The following is a 17,445-nucleotide window of genomic DNA, read 5'->3' as shown; positions in this document are numbered from 1 at the left end:
TGCTGCCTCTGCAACAGGCAGTGGAGAGACGGGCCACCTAAGGCGCTCAGGGATAACAAACACCCTCAGGCACTCGGGCGGGGCTAGATTAAAACTCCTTGCAACGCCAGCAGCAGGGAGGCTGCCAAGAGAAAAGAAAAAAAAAAAAACAGCATCAAAAAGAAAAAACCCCGAGAGAGGCCCAACTCTAAGACTTTCTGTGTACGCCTGAGCCACCAGCGCCCTCTGCAACAGGCACCTCCAAGCCTGACTGAAACAACAGTGCGCCACTGCTCACTCACTCCCAGGAGAAGGAGCCACTATTGTACCCTCTCCCTCCCCACACACCGAGCCTTACAGACGAACAATAAAGGAACCTCTGCTGGTCACAGAATAACGCAAAAAAAAAAAAACCCAAGGCAAGGAGAAGGACACTTACAGCTGAGACGCTAAGGAAACAGAAATAGTAGTATCAATACCTATTGAACTGGTCCATTCTGGGATCAGTTCTGGATTTTTTTTTTTTTCTTTCTCTCTCTCTCTTTTTTTTTTTTTTTTTTTTTGTTTCTTTTTTGAATTATTAAATACGATCTTAGCCCTAAGGGATCTACAAGTTTTACAACATAATTTTTAAGGATATTTTTTATTCTTTTTTTTTTTTTTTTTTTTTTTTGCCTTTTTATATACTTCTATATCTAGCTAAGTTTTTGGTAGTACGGACAAAATATCTTTCATATTTTCCTTTCATCCCTTTCTTTTATACACTTCTATTCCTTTCTTTTTCTTTGCACATTTCCAACCACATTACGCTCTTCTGTTCCCCTTTCTTCCAGCCATTTTAAGTGTATTTTATCTTAACATACTTATAAGCAACACTATCAGTCTGCTCAGACTCCTTGCTCTATTCTCCAGATGAAGCACTGCCTTGGTATTAATATTAGGCTTTTGTCTTTATCTTAGTTCTTAGTACAGTTGTCTAATTACATTCTGAGACTCTCCATTCTCTCTGGTGGTACTCCAGCTCATTTCTATATTTGATCCTAGCTTACAAAATCTCCCTGAATTGATGTTTGTATGTGTAGGGTGTTATTTGTTGTTTGTTTGCTTTTGCTTTTGTCTCTGATTTGTTCTGTTTCAGTTGTCAATTTCTGCTGGGTTTCTCTTTGAATATCTGATAGCACACTGGGGTTCTGTCAGGTCTTTCTAGAGCCTTATGTCCTAATGGATTTAATAATTGTGTGTCTTATACATGTATGTGTTTCCTAGACTGAATATTTGTTTACTCCAATACTTGGACATTAGTCTGAGGCTTGGACAGTCTTCTATAAACACCTCTATCAACAGGACAAGCAACCCCAAAAGCTTGGACAACCATGAGGAAACAAAGAAACCCCATGCAGGCAAAGGAGCAGGAAAAACACCGACAAGACCAAATAAATGAGGAGGAAATAGGAAAAATGCCTGAAAAAGAATTTAGAGTAATGATAGTAAAAATGATACAAAATCTCGATAACAAAATAGAGAAAGTACAAGAAACAGTTCATAAGAACTCAGAAAAACAAACAGCAATGGATAACAAAATAACTGAAATTAAAAATACTCTAGATGCTCTAACCAGCAGAATGACTGAGGCAGAAGAACGAATAAGTGAGTTGGAAGATAGAATGGGAGAAATAAATGCCACAGAGCAGGAAAAAGAAAAACAAATAAAAAGAATAGAAGACAGCCTCAGAGACCTCAGTGATAACCTTAAACGTACCAACATTCGAATTATAGGCATCCCAGAAGAAGAAGAAAACAAGAAAGGGTCTGAGAAAATATTTGAAGAGGTTATAGTGGAAAACTTCCCCAACATGGGAAAGGAAATAATTCACCAAGTCCAAGAAGCACAGAGAGTCCCATACAGAATAAACCCAAGGAGAAAGACACCAAGACACCTATTAATCAAACTAACGACAATTAAACACAAAGAAAAAATATTAAAAGCAGCAAGAGAAAAGCAACAAACAACATATAAGGGAAAACCCATCAGGATAACAGCTGACCTTTCTACAGAAACTCTGCAGGCCAGAAGGGAATGGCAGGATATACTGAAAGTCCTGAAAGAGAGAAACCTACAGCCAAGAATACTCTACCCAGCAAGAATCTCATTCAGATTGGAGGGAGAAATCAAAAGCTTTCCAGACAAGCAAAAGTTCAGAGAATTCAGCACCACCAAACCAGCCTTACAACAAGTGCTAAAGGAACTTCTCTAAGTAGGAAACACAAGAAAAGGAAAACACCTACAAATACAAACCCAAAACAATTCAGAAAATGGTAATTGGAACACACATGTCAATAATCACCTTAAATGTAAATGGATTAAATGCTCCAACCAAAAGACACAGACTGGCTGAATGGATCCAAACACAAGACCCTTCTATATGCTGCCTACAAGAAACCCACTTCAGACCAAGGGATACATATAGACTGAAAGTGAAGGGATGGAAAAAGATATTCCATGCCAATGGAAGTCAAAAGAAAGCTGGAGTAGCAATACTCATATCAGACAAATTAGACTTGAAAGTAAAGACTATTAAAAGAGACAAGGAAGGGCACTACATAATGATCAAGGGATCCATCCAAGAAGAACATATCACAATGGTAAATATCTATGCCCCCAATATAGGAGCACCTCAATACATAAGGCAAATGCTAACAGCTATAAAAGGGGACATCGACAGGAACACAATAATAGTGGGAGACTTGAACACCCCACTTACATCAATGGACAGATCATCCAAACAGAAATTAAATAAAGACACACAAGCTTTCAATGACACATTAGACCATCTCGACTTAATTGATATTTATAGGACATTCCATCCAAAAACGACAGACTACACTTTCTTCTCAAGTGCACACGGAACATTTTCCAGGATAGATCACATCTTGGGTCACAAATCAAACCTCAGCAAATTCAAGAAAACTGAAATCATATCAAGCATCTTCTCAGACCACAACGCCATGAGACTAGATATCAATTACAGGAAAAAAACTGCAAAAAATACAAACACATGGAGGCTAAACAACTCACTCTTAAACAACCAAGGAATCATTACAGAAATCAAAGAGGAAATCAAAAAGTATCTAGAAACAAATGACAACGAAAACACAACAACCCAAAACCTATGGGACGCAGCAAAAGCAGTTCTAAGAGGGAAGTTTATAGCAATACAGTCCTACCTTAAGAAACAAGAAAATGATCGAATAAACAACCTAACCTTACACCTCAAACAACCAGAGAAAGAAGAACAAAGAAACCCCAAAGTGAGCAGAAGGAAAGAAATCGTAAAGATCAGAGCAGAAATAAATGAAAAAGAAAGGAAAGAAACCATAAGAAAAATAAATGAAACTAAAAGCTGGTTCTTTGAGAAGATTAACAAAATTGATAAACCATTAGCCAGACTCATCAAGAAAAAAAGGGAGAAGATGCAAATCAACAGAATTAGAAATGAAAAAGGAGAAGTCACAACGGACACCTCAGAAATACAAAACATCATGAGAGACTACTACAAGCAACTATATGCCAATCAATTGGATAACCTGGAAGAAATGGATACATTCTTAGAAAAATACAATCTTCCAAGACTGAACCAGGAAGAAATAGAAACCATGAACAGACCAATCACAAGTACAGAACTTGAGGCAGTGATTAAAAATCTCCCAACACACAAAAGCCCAGGACCAGATGGATTCACGGGCAAATTCTATCAAACATTTCGAGAAGAGTTAACACCTATCCTTCTCAAACTCTTCCAAAATATTGCAGAAGGCAGAGCATTCCCAAACTCATTCTACGAGGCTACCATCACCCTGATACCAAAACCAGGCAAAGATATCACAAAAAAAGAAAACTACAGACCAATATCACTGATGAATATAGATGCAAAAATCCTCAACAAAATACTAGCTAACAGACTCCAACAGCACATTAAAAAAATCATACACCACGATCAAGTGGGGTTTATCCCTGGGATGCAAGCATTCTTCAATATACGCAAATCAATCAACGTGATACATCATATCAACAAATTGAAGGATAAAAACCATATGATCATTTCAATAGATGCAGAAAAAGCTTTTGACAAAGTTCAACACCCATTTATGATAAAAGCTCTCCAGAAAATGGGCATAGAAGGAAATTACCTCAACATAATAAAAGCCATATATGACAAACCAAAAGCCAACATCGTTCTCAATGGAGAAAAACTGGAAGAATTCCCTCTAAGAACAGGAACAAGACAAGGGTGTCCACTCTCACCACTGTTATTCAACATAGTTTTGGAAGTGTTAGCCACAGCAATCAGAGAAGAAAAAGAAATTAAAGGAATCCAAATTGGAAAAGAAGAAGTAAAATTGTCACTCTTTGCAGATGACATGATATTATATATAGAAAACCCTAAAGACTCTACCAGAAAACTGCTAGCACTAATTGATGAGTTTAGTAAAGTAGCAGGATACAAAATTAATGCACAGAAATCTCTTGCATTCCTATACACTAACAACGGAAGAGCAGAAAGAGAAATTAAGGAAACTCTCCCATTCACCATTGCAACCAAAAGAATAAAATACCTAGGAATAAACCTGCCTAAGGAGGCAAAAGATCTGTATGCAGAAAACTTTAAGACATTGCTGAAAGAAATCAAAGACAACACAAACAGATGGAGGGACATACCATGTTCCTGGATTGGAAGAATCAACATCGTGAAAATGACTGTACTACCCAAAGCAATTTACAGATTCAAGGTAATCCCGATCAAATTACCAATGGCATTTTTCACAGAACTAGAGCAAGAAATCTTACGATTTGTATGGAAACGCAAAAGACCCCGAATAGCCAAAGCAATCTTGAGAAGGAAAAATGGAGTTGGTGGAATCAGGCTTCCTGACTTTAAACTATACTACAAGGCCATAGTGATCAAGACAGTATGGTACTGGCACAAAAATAGAAAGGAAGATCAATGGAATAGAATAGAGAACTCAGAAGTCAGCCCAAACACATATGGGCACCTTATCTTTGACAAAGGAGGCACGATTTTACAATGGAAAAAAGACAACCTCTTCAATAAGTGGTGCTGGGAAAATTGGACAGCAACATGTCAAAGAATGAAATTAGAACACTTCCTAACACCAGACACAAAAATAAACTCCAAATGGATTAAAGACCTACATGTAAGGCCAGACACGATAAAACTCCTAGAGGAAAACATAGGCAGAACACTCTTTGACATACATCAAAACAACATCCTTTTTGACCCACCTCCTAGAATCATGGAAATAAAATCAAGAATAAACGAATGGGACCTCATGAAACTTAAAAGCTTTTGCACAGCAAAAGAAACCATAAACAAGACTAAAAGGCAACCCTCAGAATGGGAAAAAATAATTGCCTATGAAACAACGGACAAAGGATTAACCTCCAAAATATACAAGCAGCTCATGCAGCTTCATACCAAAAAAGCAAATAACCCAATCCACAAATGGGCAGAAGACCTAAATAGACATTTCTCCAAAGAAGACATACAGATGGCCAACAAACACATGAAAAGATGCTCAACATCACTCATCATCAGAGAAATGCAAGTCAAAGCCACAATGAGGTATCACCTCACACCAATCAGAATGGCCATCATCACAAAATCTGGAAACAACAAATGTTGGAGAGGGTGTGGAGAAAAGGGAACCCTCCTGCACTGTTGGTGGGAATGTAAGTTGGTACAGCCACTATGGAAAACAACTTGCAGGTTCCTTAAAAAACTACAAATAGAACTACCATATGATCCAGGAATCCCACTCCTGGGCATATACCCAAAGAAAACCATAATCCCAAAAGAAACATGTACCATAATGTTTACTGCAGCACTCTTTACAATAGCCAGGACATGGAAGCAACCTAAATGCCCATCAACAAATGAATGGATACAGAAGATGTGGCATATATATACAATGGAATATTACTCAGCCCCAGAAAGGGATGAGATGGAGCTATATGTAATGAGGTGGATAGAACTACAATCTGTCATACATAGTGAAGTAAGTCAGAAAGAGAAGGATAAATATTGTATGCTAACTCACATATACAGAATCTAAAAATGGTACTGATGAACTCAGTGACAAGAACAAGGAAGCAGATACAGAGAATGGACTGGAGAACTCGAGGTATGGGAGGGGGCGGGGGGTGAAGGGGAAACTGAGACGAAGCGAGAGAGTAGCACAGACATATATATACTACCAACTGTAAAATAGTCAGTGGGAAGTTGTTGTATAACAAAGGGAGTCCAACTCAAGGATGGAAGATGCCTTAGAGGACTGGGGCAGGGAGGGTGGGGGGGACTCGAGGGGGGGGCGCCAAGGAAGGGAGGGAATATGGGGACATGTGTATAAAAACAGTTGATTGAACCTGGTGTACCCCCCAAAGAAAAAATAAAAAAAATAATAATTAAAAAAAAAAAAAAAAAAAAGGATCTTGCTTTGATGGATGTCAGACAGTGTTCTGCCTATGTTTTCCTCTAGGAGTTTTATCGTGTCTGGCCTTACATGTAGGTCTTTAATCCATTTGGAGTTTCTTTTTGTGTATGGTGTTAGGAAGTGTTCTAATTTCATTCTTTGACATGTTGCTGTCCAATGTTCCCAGCACCACTTATTGAAGAGGCTGTCTTTTTTCCATTGTATATTCGTGCCTCCTTTGTCAAAGATAAGGTGCCCATATGTGTTTGGGCTTACTTCTGAGTTCTCTATTCTATTCCATTGATCTTCCTTTCTATTTTTGTGCCAGTACCATACTGTCTTGATCACTGTAGCCTTGCAGTATAGTTTGAAGTCAGGAAGCCTGATTCCACCAACTCCATTTTTCCTTCTCAAGATTGCTTTGGCTATTCGGGGTCTTTTGCGTTTCCATACAAATCGTAAGATTTCTTGCTCTAGTTCTGTGAAAAATGCCATTGGTAATTTGATTGGGATTACATTGAATCTGTAAATTGCTTTGGGTAGTACAGTCATTTTCACGATGTTGATTCTTCCAATCCAGGAACATGGTATGTCCCTCCATCTGTTTGTGTTGTCTTTGATTTCTTTCAGCAATGTCTTAAAGTTTTCTGCATACAGATCTTTTGCCTCCTTAGGCAGGTTTATTCCTAGGTATTTTATTCTTTTGGTTGCAATGGTGAATGGGAGAGTTTCCTTCATTTCTCTTTCTGCTCTTCCGTTGTTAGCGTACAGGAATGCAAGAGATTTCTGTGCATTAATTTTGTATCCTGCTACTTTACTAAATTCATCAATTAGTGCTAGCAGTTTTCTGGTAGAGTCTTTAGGGTTTTCTATATATAATATCATGTCATCTGCAAAGAGTGACAATTTGACTTCTTCTTTTCCAATTTGGATTCCTTTGATTTCTTTTTCTTCTCTGATTGCTGTGGCTAACACTTCCAAAACTATGTTGAAGAATAATGGTGAGAGTGGACACCCTTGTCTTGTTCCTGTTCTTAGAGGGAATTCTTCCAGTTTTTCCCCACTGAGAACGATGTTGGCTTTTGGTTTGTCATATATGGCTTTTATTATGTTGAGGTAATTTCCTTCTATGCCCATTTTCTGGAGAGCTTTTATCATAAATGGGTGTTGAACTTTGTCAAAAGCTTTTTCTGCATCTATTGAGATGATCATATGGTTTTTATCCTTCAATTTGTTGATATGATGTATCACGTTGATTGATTTGCGTATATTGAAGAATCCTTGCATCCCAGGGATAAACCCCACTTGATCATGGTGTATGATTTTTTTAATGTGCTGTTGGAGTCTGTTAGCTAGTATTTTGTTGAGGATTTTTGCATCTATATTCATCAGTGATATTGGTCTGTAGTTTTCTTTTTTTGTGACATCTTTGCCTGGTATCAGGGTGATGGTGGCCTTGTAGAATGAGTTTGGGAGTGTTCCGCCTTCTGCAATATTTTGGAAGAGTTTGAGAAGGATAGGTGTTAACTCTTCTCGAAATGTTTGATAGAATTTGCCCGTGAATCCATCTGGTCCTGGGCTTTTGTGTGTTGGGAGATTTTTAATCACTGCCTCAAGTTCTGTACTTGTGATTGGTCTGTTCATAGTTTCTATTTGTTCCTGGTTCAGTCTTGGAAGATTGTATTTTTCTAAGAATGTATCCATTTCTTCCAGGTTATCCAATTGATTGGCATATAGTTGCTTGTAGTAGTCTCTCATGATGTTTTGTATTTCTGAGGTGTCCGTTGTGACTTCTCCTTTTTCATTTCTAATTCTGTTGATTTGCATCTTCTCCCTTTTTTTCTTGATGAGTCTGGCTAATGGTTTATCAATTTTGTTAATCTTCTCAAAGAACCAGCTTTTAGTTTCATTTATTTTTCTTATGGTTTCTTTCCTTTCTTTTTCATTTATTTCTGCTCTGATCTTTACGATTTCTTTCCTTCTGCTCACTTTGGGGTTTCTTTGTTCTTCTTTCTCTGGTTGTTTGAGGTGTAAGGTTAGGTTGTTTATTCGATCATTTTCTTGTTTCTTAAGGTAGGACTGTATTGCTATAAACTTCCCTCTTAGAACTGCTTTTGCTGCGTCCCATAGGTTTTGGGTTGTTGTGTTTTCGTTGTCATTTGTTTCTAGATACTTTTTGATTTCCTCTTTGATTTCTGTAGTGATTCCTTGGATGTTTAGGAGTGAATTGTTTAGCCTCCATGTGTTTGTATTTTTTGCAGTTTTTTCCCTGTAATTGATATCTAGTCTCATGGCGTTGTGGTCTGAGAAGATGCTTGATATGATTTCAATTTTCTTGAATTTGCCGAGTTTTGATTTGTGACCCAAGATGTGATCTATCCTGGAAAATGTTCCATGTGCACTTGAGAAGAAGGTGTATTCTGTCATTTTTGGATGGAATGTCCTATAAATATCAATTAAGTCGAGATGGTCTAATGTGTCATTGAAAGCTTGTGTGTCTTTATTTAATTTCTGTTTGGATGATCTGTCCATTGATGTAAGTGGGGTGTTCAAGTCTCCCACTATTATTGTGTTCCTGTCGATGTCCCCTTTTATAGCTCTTAGCATTTGCCTTATGTATTGAGGTGCTCCTATGTTGGGGGCATAGATATTTACCATTGTGATATGTTCTTCTTGAATGGATTCCTTGATCATTATGTAGTGCCCTTCCTTGTCTCTTGTAATAGTCTTTAAAGTCTAATTTGTCTGATATGAGTATTGCTACTCCAGCTTTCTTTTGACTTCCATTGGCATGGAATATCTTTTTCCATCCCTTCACTTTCAGTCTATATGTATCCCTTGGTCTGAAGTGGGTTTCTTGTAGGCAGCATATAGAAGGGTCTTGTGTTTGGATCCATTCAGCCAGTCTGTGTCTTTTGGTTGGAGCATTTAATCCATTTACATTTAAGGTGATTATTGACATGTGTGTTCCAATTACCATTTTCTGAATTGTTTTGGGTTTGTATTTGTAGGTGTTTTCCTTTTCTTGTGTTTCCTACTTAGAGAAGTTCCTTTAGCACTTGTTGTAAGGCTGGTTTGGTGGTGCTGAATTCTCTGAACTTTTGCTTGTCTGGAAAGCTTTTGATTTCTCCCTCAAATCTGAATGAGGCTCTTGCTGGGTAGAGTATTCTTGGCTGTAGGTTTCTCTCTTTCAGGACTTTCAGTATATCCTGCCATTCCCTTCTGGCCTGCAGAGTTTCTGTAGAAAGGTCAGCTGTTATCCTGATGGGTTTTCCCTTATATGTTGTTTGTTGCTTTTCTCTTGCTGCTTTTAATATTTTTCTTTGTGTTTAATTGTCATTAGTTTGATTAGTATGTGCCTTGGTGTATTTCTCCTTGGGTTTATTCTGTATGGGACTCTCTGTGCTTCTTGGACTTGGTGAATTATTTCCTTTCCCATGTTGGGGAAGTTTTCCACTATAACCTCTTCAAATATTTTCTCAGACCCTTTCTTGTTTTCTTTTTCTTCTGGGATGCCTATAATTCGAATGTTGGTACGCTTAATGTTATCACTGAGGTCTCTGAGACTGTCTTCTATTCTTTTTCTTTTTCCTGCTCTGTGGCATTTATTTCTCCCATTCTGTCTTCCAACTCACTTATTCGTTCTTCTGCCTCAGTCATTCTGCTGGTTATAGCATCTAGAGTATTTTTAATTTCAGTTATTTTGTTATCCATTGCTGTTTGTTTTTCTGAGTTCTTATGAACTATTTCTTGTACTTTATTTTGTTATCGAGATTTTGTATCATTTTTACTATCATTACTCTGAATTCTTTTTCAGGCATTTTTCCTATTTCCTCCTCATTTATTTGGTCTTGTGGGTTTTCTTCCTGCTCTTTTGCCTGCATGGTGTTTCTTTGTTTCCTCATGGTTGTCCAAACTTTTGGGGTTGCTTGTCCTGTGAGACAGGCTGAGACCAGAGACCCTTTGCTGCAGTGCTTGCACCTGGACAAACTTCTCTGCAGGCGTGGGAGGGCACGTTCATGTTTCTGGCACCAAAGGTTGCACAGCTTTCTAAAATAAAATAGGGACCCGAAGCTGATGGTGTGGGCGTGTCTTCCCAAGAATTCCTTGACTAAAACTAAGGTATGAAGCAGCCCTTGTCATTCGTTGGTGATTAAAAGCAACTGCAGCCTGAAGGAAACTCAGCATCCAGAACCTTCTCACAGGCAAGGTCTCCCATTTCTATTGTTTGTTACAAATTTTCATTTGATTCTTTTGTATATTCATGTAAGCAAGTATAACATTTGCAAATAAGAATAACATTACATCTTTTTTCAAATATGTTTGCCTCATTCTCTCTAATTGTACTGGCAAGTACCTTCAGAACCATGTTAAAAAAGTAGTAGTGTGTGCTCACTTGGGCAACACATATGCTAAAACTGGAGCAATATAGAGACGAGCATGGCCCTCTGAGCAAGGATGACACAGAAATTTGTGATACATTCTCTATGTTTTCTCCTCAGGCATGGGATGCAAAAGCAAAAGTAAACAAATGGAACTACACTGAACTAAATAGCTTTGCACAGCAAAGAAAACTGTCAACAAAACAAAAAGGCAACCTACTGAATGAGAGAATATATTTGCAATATCAGATATATCCAAAAAGAGGTTGATATCTAAAATATATAAAGAACTCATATAACTCAATATCAAAAAAACAAAACAACCCAATTACAAAATGGGCAGGGACTTCCTAGGTGGTGCAGTGGTTAAGAATCACCTGCTAATGCAGGGGACACAGGCTTGAGCCCTGCTCTGGGAAGATTCCACGGAGCAACTAAGCCCATGCGCCACAACTATTGAGCCTGTGCTCTAGAGCCCATGAGCCACAACTATTGAGCCCGTGTGCCACAACTCTTGAAGCCCATGCGCCTAGAGCCCATGCTCCACAACAAGAGAAGCCACTACAATGAAGGGCCCATGAACCACAATGAAGAACAGCCCCCGCTCACAGCAACTAGAAAAAGCCTGTGTGTAGCAACAAAGACCCAACTCAACCAAATAAATTTAATTAAGTAATTAATTAATTAACTTTTTAAAAAAATGGGCAGGGACCTGAACAGAAATTTTTCTACAGATGGCCAGCAGACACCTGAAAAGATATTCAATATCACTAATCATCAGGGAAATGCAAATCAAAACCACAGTGAGCTACCACATCACACCTGTCAGAATGGCAATTATCAAAAAGATTAAGAAGCAAGTGTTGGCAAGGAGGTGGATAAAAGGGAACCCTTGTTTGTGGGACTGTAAATTGGTAGAGTCACTATGGAAAACATTATGGAATTTCCTTGAAAAATTAAAATAGAACTTCCATATGATCCAGCAATTTCACTTCTGGGTGTTTACCCAAAGAAAACAAAAACACTAAGTTGAAAAGATATATTCACCTTATTGTTCAGTGCAGCATTAAATAGCAAGATATGGAAACAATCTAAATGTCCATCAACAGATGAATGGATAAAGAAGATGTGGTACATATATACAATGGAATATTAGTCATGAAAAAGAATGACATTTGCCATTTGTGACAACATGAATGGATCTAAAGGGTATTATGTCAAGTGAAATAAGTCTGACAGAAAAAGACAAATACAGGATGATTTCACTTAGATATGGAAGCTAAAACACAAAACAAAACAAACAAAACAAAATGAAAACAGACTCAGAGAATAAACAGGTGGTTGCTGGGAGGTGGGAGACAAAATTAGTAAAGGGGATTAACAGGCACAAACCTTCAGTTATAAATAAGCCACGAGGATGTAATGTACAACATAAAGAATATGGTCAATAATATCTTAATAACTTTGTATGGGGACAGATGGTTACTAGACTTGTGGTGACAATGTGTGCAAATGTCAAATCACTACGTCGTACACCTGAAACTAACATATTATTCTATATCAACTATATTTCAATTTAAAAAAAGAAAAAAGAGTAGTGACAGTGGACATTCTGGCTTTATTTTTGACGTTATGGGGATTTTCTCATTGTGTTTTCATTAACACATGATATTGGCTTTTTAGATGGTAACTATTAGTTTAAAATGTGGCCATGAAGTCCCAGCTTACTGAGTTTTTTCCCAATACTTGATTGGTATGATTATACGATTTCTCGTATTTGTTCTCCCCTGGGTGAATTATATTAACAGAGTTGCCAATGTTGAGTTATCTTTTCCATTTCTGGAGTAAGCCAATACTACTATCCCCACTTAGAGGCAGCCCAGGGGAAGGAAGCATGGCTTTGGTATGAACACCATAGTGGTTTTAAAGGGGTTGGCAGCTGGACTCTGTCATCAACTATGCTTCACACAGCAGATTCTCTTGAAGGAGATTTGAACAGCACATTTCTACACCACCACATGAGTCAGTAAAGGACTAGAGTCCTAAAACTTGAGCTCCAGAACTAACACTGCCAACCAGTTATCAGTGTTATCTTAGACAGGTAATGTGCTCTCTGAGCCTCACCTTTTCCTTGTTTGATAAGACAGACATAAAAACAGGACTTGCATTTAAAGTTCTTGAAAGAGATTCTGGTACATAGTGCGCTATAAATATTAGCTATGATTATTATTGTTATTACCAAAAATCCCTTCAGGAAGGAGCCCCAGAACCTGGAAAGTAACAATAACTGCCATTTATTGAGCACTTATTACATGCCAGTCAGTGTTGGCAAAGAGACAGAGGATCAGAAGGGAAGAGAGAAAGAGAAAGGAATTGTGGCACTTAAATTGCTGTTACCACCTTGAGCAACTTACAGTAAAGGAAGAGGCTCTCTAGCATTTAGAATTTGCTAGAACAAAAAGAGAGACTTACAAGGAAGAAGTAAAATGATCCCCCCAAATTCCATCCTGGATGTGTTAAGTTTACTGAGAAGGAAAGATAGCAAGGATGTAGGGTGTCAGCAATGTTCAGAATAGGGTAAGCCCTTGGCTGGAGCCTTCATCTGGCTCTATCATCTGGGTCCCCCTGGTGGCAGGACGGGTGAAGGAGGATGAGCAGGATCAACAGAGACAGAGCAAGGATTTAGCACAGGCAAAAACGGCTGCTGATCCTGCATCTTCCACTTACCAAATCTGAATAAAATCCTTAAGTTTCTGGTCCTTGTCTTTTACCAAATCTGAATAAAATCCTTAAGTTTCTGGTCCTTGTCTTTTAAAGGGATTGGTCTGAGGAATAAATGAGATAATTCTGTATAATTTATGTAAAGCATTTGACATAGAATAGTCGCTCAATAAGCATGGCTATTATTACTAAAGCATAACTCATATGTTTTATAATGACCTAAGTTTTACTTATAAAACTACTCTCAGAATTTATGTTAATTTTGGAATTTCCTGATGGTCCAGTGGTTAGGACTCTGCTCTTCCACTGCAGGGAGCATGGGTTCAATCCCTGGTCGGTGAACTAGGATCCCACATGCCATGTGGTGGGGAAAAAAAAAAAAAAAAGATGTTTTAATAAATATTGACAGCCACCAAAAATATTTTTCATGAATTTTTATCATAGAACTTTTGGGAAAAATCACATAAGCTACAATGCTTTTCAATAATTATACTTCTCTAATTGCAGTTTGAACTTGCACTGAAAAAATTTTAAAAGAACATTTTTTTAAATAAATTTGTCTCTAATGGGCAAACTAGCTGAAAGGGTCCTTTTCAAAATAAATACTATCCAAAAGCTACTCACTTTCCAACTCCTAAGTCACATGTAATAGTTAAAAATATGAGAATCTAAGCCACAAACACCCAGTCATTACATTAAGATGGTCTTTTATGTAAACATGAATCAACACATGCCCAACAGACTATAATACTCAATTTGGAGATACGGAAGTTCTTGTTTCAATGGATGAAATATGCATGCTTTTGAAAAATTCAAATGTGAACTTTTTTTTGTCTAAGAGATTTTCTTCTGAACTGGATAACAAAGATCAGGTTAAAAGTTTGCGTGAAAATGCGCACCAAATCTATAAAAAGCAAAGATCACAGTTGATATAAGATGGTTTCTAGAGAGAAAGCATTTATTGTACAGCCTTGTAATTGTTTCCATTCACATGGAACAACTCCAGCTGCTTTCAAAAATCAACAAATGATAAGCAGAAGGAAGATGGGAAGAAACAACAGAATTTTTGTTATATCCAACTGATAAACACTGCGCTGCATATATATTATGTTAGGCATAATTAAGCACAGAATTAACATCATTTGTAATGCAGTGAAATAAGGCAGCTGAGACAAATGCAAAAAAGGTCTCCACCACATTGCTTTGATGATCTAAATTGACACTGCCAAGTTATATGTTTACAAAAAATACGGTCAAAGGGTCAAATAATTAATTTTTTTCTGGATGTATGTGCATAGGCTATGACTAAAGGTCTGAAGCAATTTTCATCCTGTTATTCATCTAGTTTGGTAAATCTTAACCTTCCATGAACCATGTACCTCACAGTGTATCTAATTACCTAGAATGGATCCAAAAACTGTCCTAACCCTGCATTTCGGTAGTTAAAGCATCATAAGTAAAAGATAAATCTTACCCTTGATAAAACTTTGGAGGCACAATTTTACAAAAGAAGTCAAGAACAAATTACTGAATGTTTTTAATATTTTAAGTACTGGGCAAGCCCTTGAAATATGTCATTCATTCACTCAACAAACATTTACAGAGCTCATACTCTGATAAACAGGTACCCTGTTTAAGTGTTGAAGACATAAAGGTTACAAGGATATCATCACAGTCTAGTGGCAGTGACAGGTATACGTAGGTGCAATTTAGATATGGTAAGAAATGCAGTGATAGCAGAGGGTCCTGGTGTAGAGTGGGAATAAGTGTGGGGGGTGGGGCGATGCCCAGAGACAAGGTATTTTATCTTACCTTGTGGGAGAGAGAGTCAGAATAGCTTCTCAGAGGAGATGATGACCACACTGGGACTTCAAAGATGAATAATGGTTGATTTTCATAATAATCTCTAATAATCCCCATAAATAGGTAACATAATTATTCCTATTTTATAGATGAGGAAACAGATGTACTCTGACCCAGAGATAATAACTGGTAGGACCAAGTCTTCGTGATCGCAGTATCATACATTTTGTATTGCCTCTGACGTTCAAGAAAAATACTGTTTCTCCAAGTCACAGAATTTTTTCACCATTACTTATCTCTTTTAGCAATCCAACACACCATTCCCTTCTTGCAATTCTCACCATGCTCAGCTAAAAGAATATATAGTAATTGCTGCCTTGTACTTTTAGAAATTCTCATGAAAACTCATGATATTACAGTTATTACAGAGAAGAATAGATGTGAAAAATCTAAAACAGTACCTGGGAAGATGGAAGTCCTATTAAGACTTTTATAATAAATGTCTAGAAACATATCCTTTAATTGATCAAATAATCTCAGATTCAATCAGAGGGAGAGGCAGCAGTCTAAAGATCATCTACAATAAGGAGTTTGTTTACCTCTCCTTATGATGGGATACAACATGATTTTTCTTGATCTTTTGCCTACCTTTATAAAAGTGGGTAGTTTTATTTTCAACCTACTATGGTCTCCAATTGAAAGAGACTATGTAAGAGCTGTAGGAATTTAAGAGCCATCCTGAGAAGGAAAAATTCACTTTCTTATATGTCTCCCCTTTACTACTAACACAGCACACCTCACTTCTGACACTTCTGGTCACCAAACGTGTGGGAATTTTTCCCACACCAAGCAATTCTGTGACACCAGCTGGGTATCCCACTATTTTCCTCAATTCTAACACTACCTGGAGATAGCGTCAGATCCATAGCTTAAGGGCTCAGTCCCACAAGACTGCTCCCCACCCCAAGTTCAATGGCAAGTCCAGGTTGTCACCTGTGTTTCTGACCTATCGGCTATAAATCAGAGGTTCCCAAAACCCTCACCTTGGGTTCAATTACTTTGCTAGAGCGGCTCACAGAATTAAGAAAAACAGTGTACTTTCTGTTTACTAGTTTATTATAACAACAGGATATGATAAAAGATACAGATGAACATCCAGATGAAAGAGATGTGTAGGACCAGCTATGTGGGAAGGGACACAGAGCTTCCATATTCTCTCCCAGGGCACTACTCTCCCAGCACCTCCAAGTAGTCACCAACCCAGAGGCTCTTCAAATCCGTACTTTCGGGATTTTTATGAAGACATCATCAGCTAGGCATGATGGATCATTAACTTCATTTCTAGCCCCTCTCCTGTCTCTGGAGAATGGGGAGTAGGGCTGAAAATTCCAAGCTTCTAATCATGGCTGGATCTTTCTGGTGACTATCCCCATCCAGGACCCACCAAGAGTTACCTCGTTAGAAGTCAGAGACCAATATATACATATATTTTTTTCTGTTATCTCATGCATCCTAATCACCTCTTGCCAGCAGTTCATCATATTTCATATCCGGCTACCCATGGAAACATACATCATCATCATCATCATCACAATCACTGAGCCATAAAATAGGAGAACTGGAGGGATCCACAAATGCGCACAGGCTACTCTCCGTTGTGGTGCGCAGGCTCCTCACTGCCTTGGCTTCTCTTGTTGTGGAGCACGGGCTCTAGGCACGTGGGCTTCAGTAGTTGCAGCACATGGGCTCAATAATTGTGGCGCAAGGGCTTAGCTGCTCTACAGCATGTGGGATCTTCCTGGAGCAGGGATCGAACCCATGTCCCCTGCATTGGCAGGCGGATTCTTAACCACTGCGCCACCTAGGAAGCCCAATATTCTTACTCTTTAATGAAGATATCCTAAACAGAAATTTATCCTTCAGATGTACTTGCAGAAGCTCCAAAAATAAGTGTTTGAGAATACTTATGCAGTTTTGATTGTATTAGAGAAACACTGGGAACAATCTAAATGTCTATCATTAAGAGATTGATTGAATGAGCTATAAATTACTGCATGGCAATTTAAAAGAT

The 17,445-nt window shown here is 38.0% G+C and overlaps 1 protein-coding gene and 1 non-coding gene across 2 annotated transcripts in view; one reads left to right on the top strand and one right to left on the bottom strand.

The window, feature by feature from the left end:
* The window catches only part of MORC1 (MORC family CW-type zinc finger 1), a 342,077-nt gene that overhangs the window by 275,369 nt on the left and 49,263 nt on the right, over positions 1 to 17,445 (bottom strand).
* On the top strand, positions 10,857 to 10,961 carry LOC130830712 (U6 spliceosomal RNA). The gene has a single exon (XR_009047879.1). It is a non-coding gene; the product is annotated as a U6 spliceosomal RNA (small nuclear RNA).

This window comes from Hippopotamus amphibius, chromosome 10, assembly GCF_030028045.1.
Source record: "Hippopotamus amphibius kiboko isolate mHipAmp2 chromosome 10, mHipAmp2.hap2, whole genome shotgun sequence".
NCBI classification, from domain to species: Eukaryota; Metazoa; Chordata; class Mammalia; order Artiodactyla; family Hippopotamidae; genus Hippopotamus; species Hippopotamus amphibius.
Note: the sequence above shows the minus strand (reverse complement) of the source record. Positions and strands in the feature narration are given on the sequence as shown.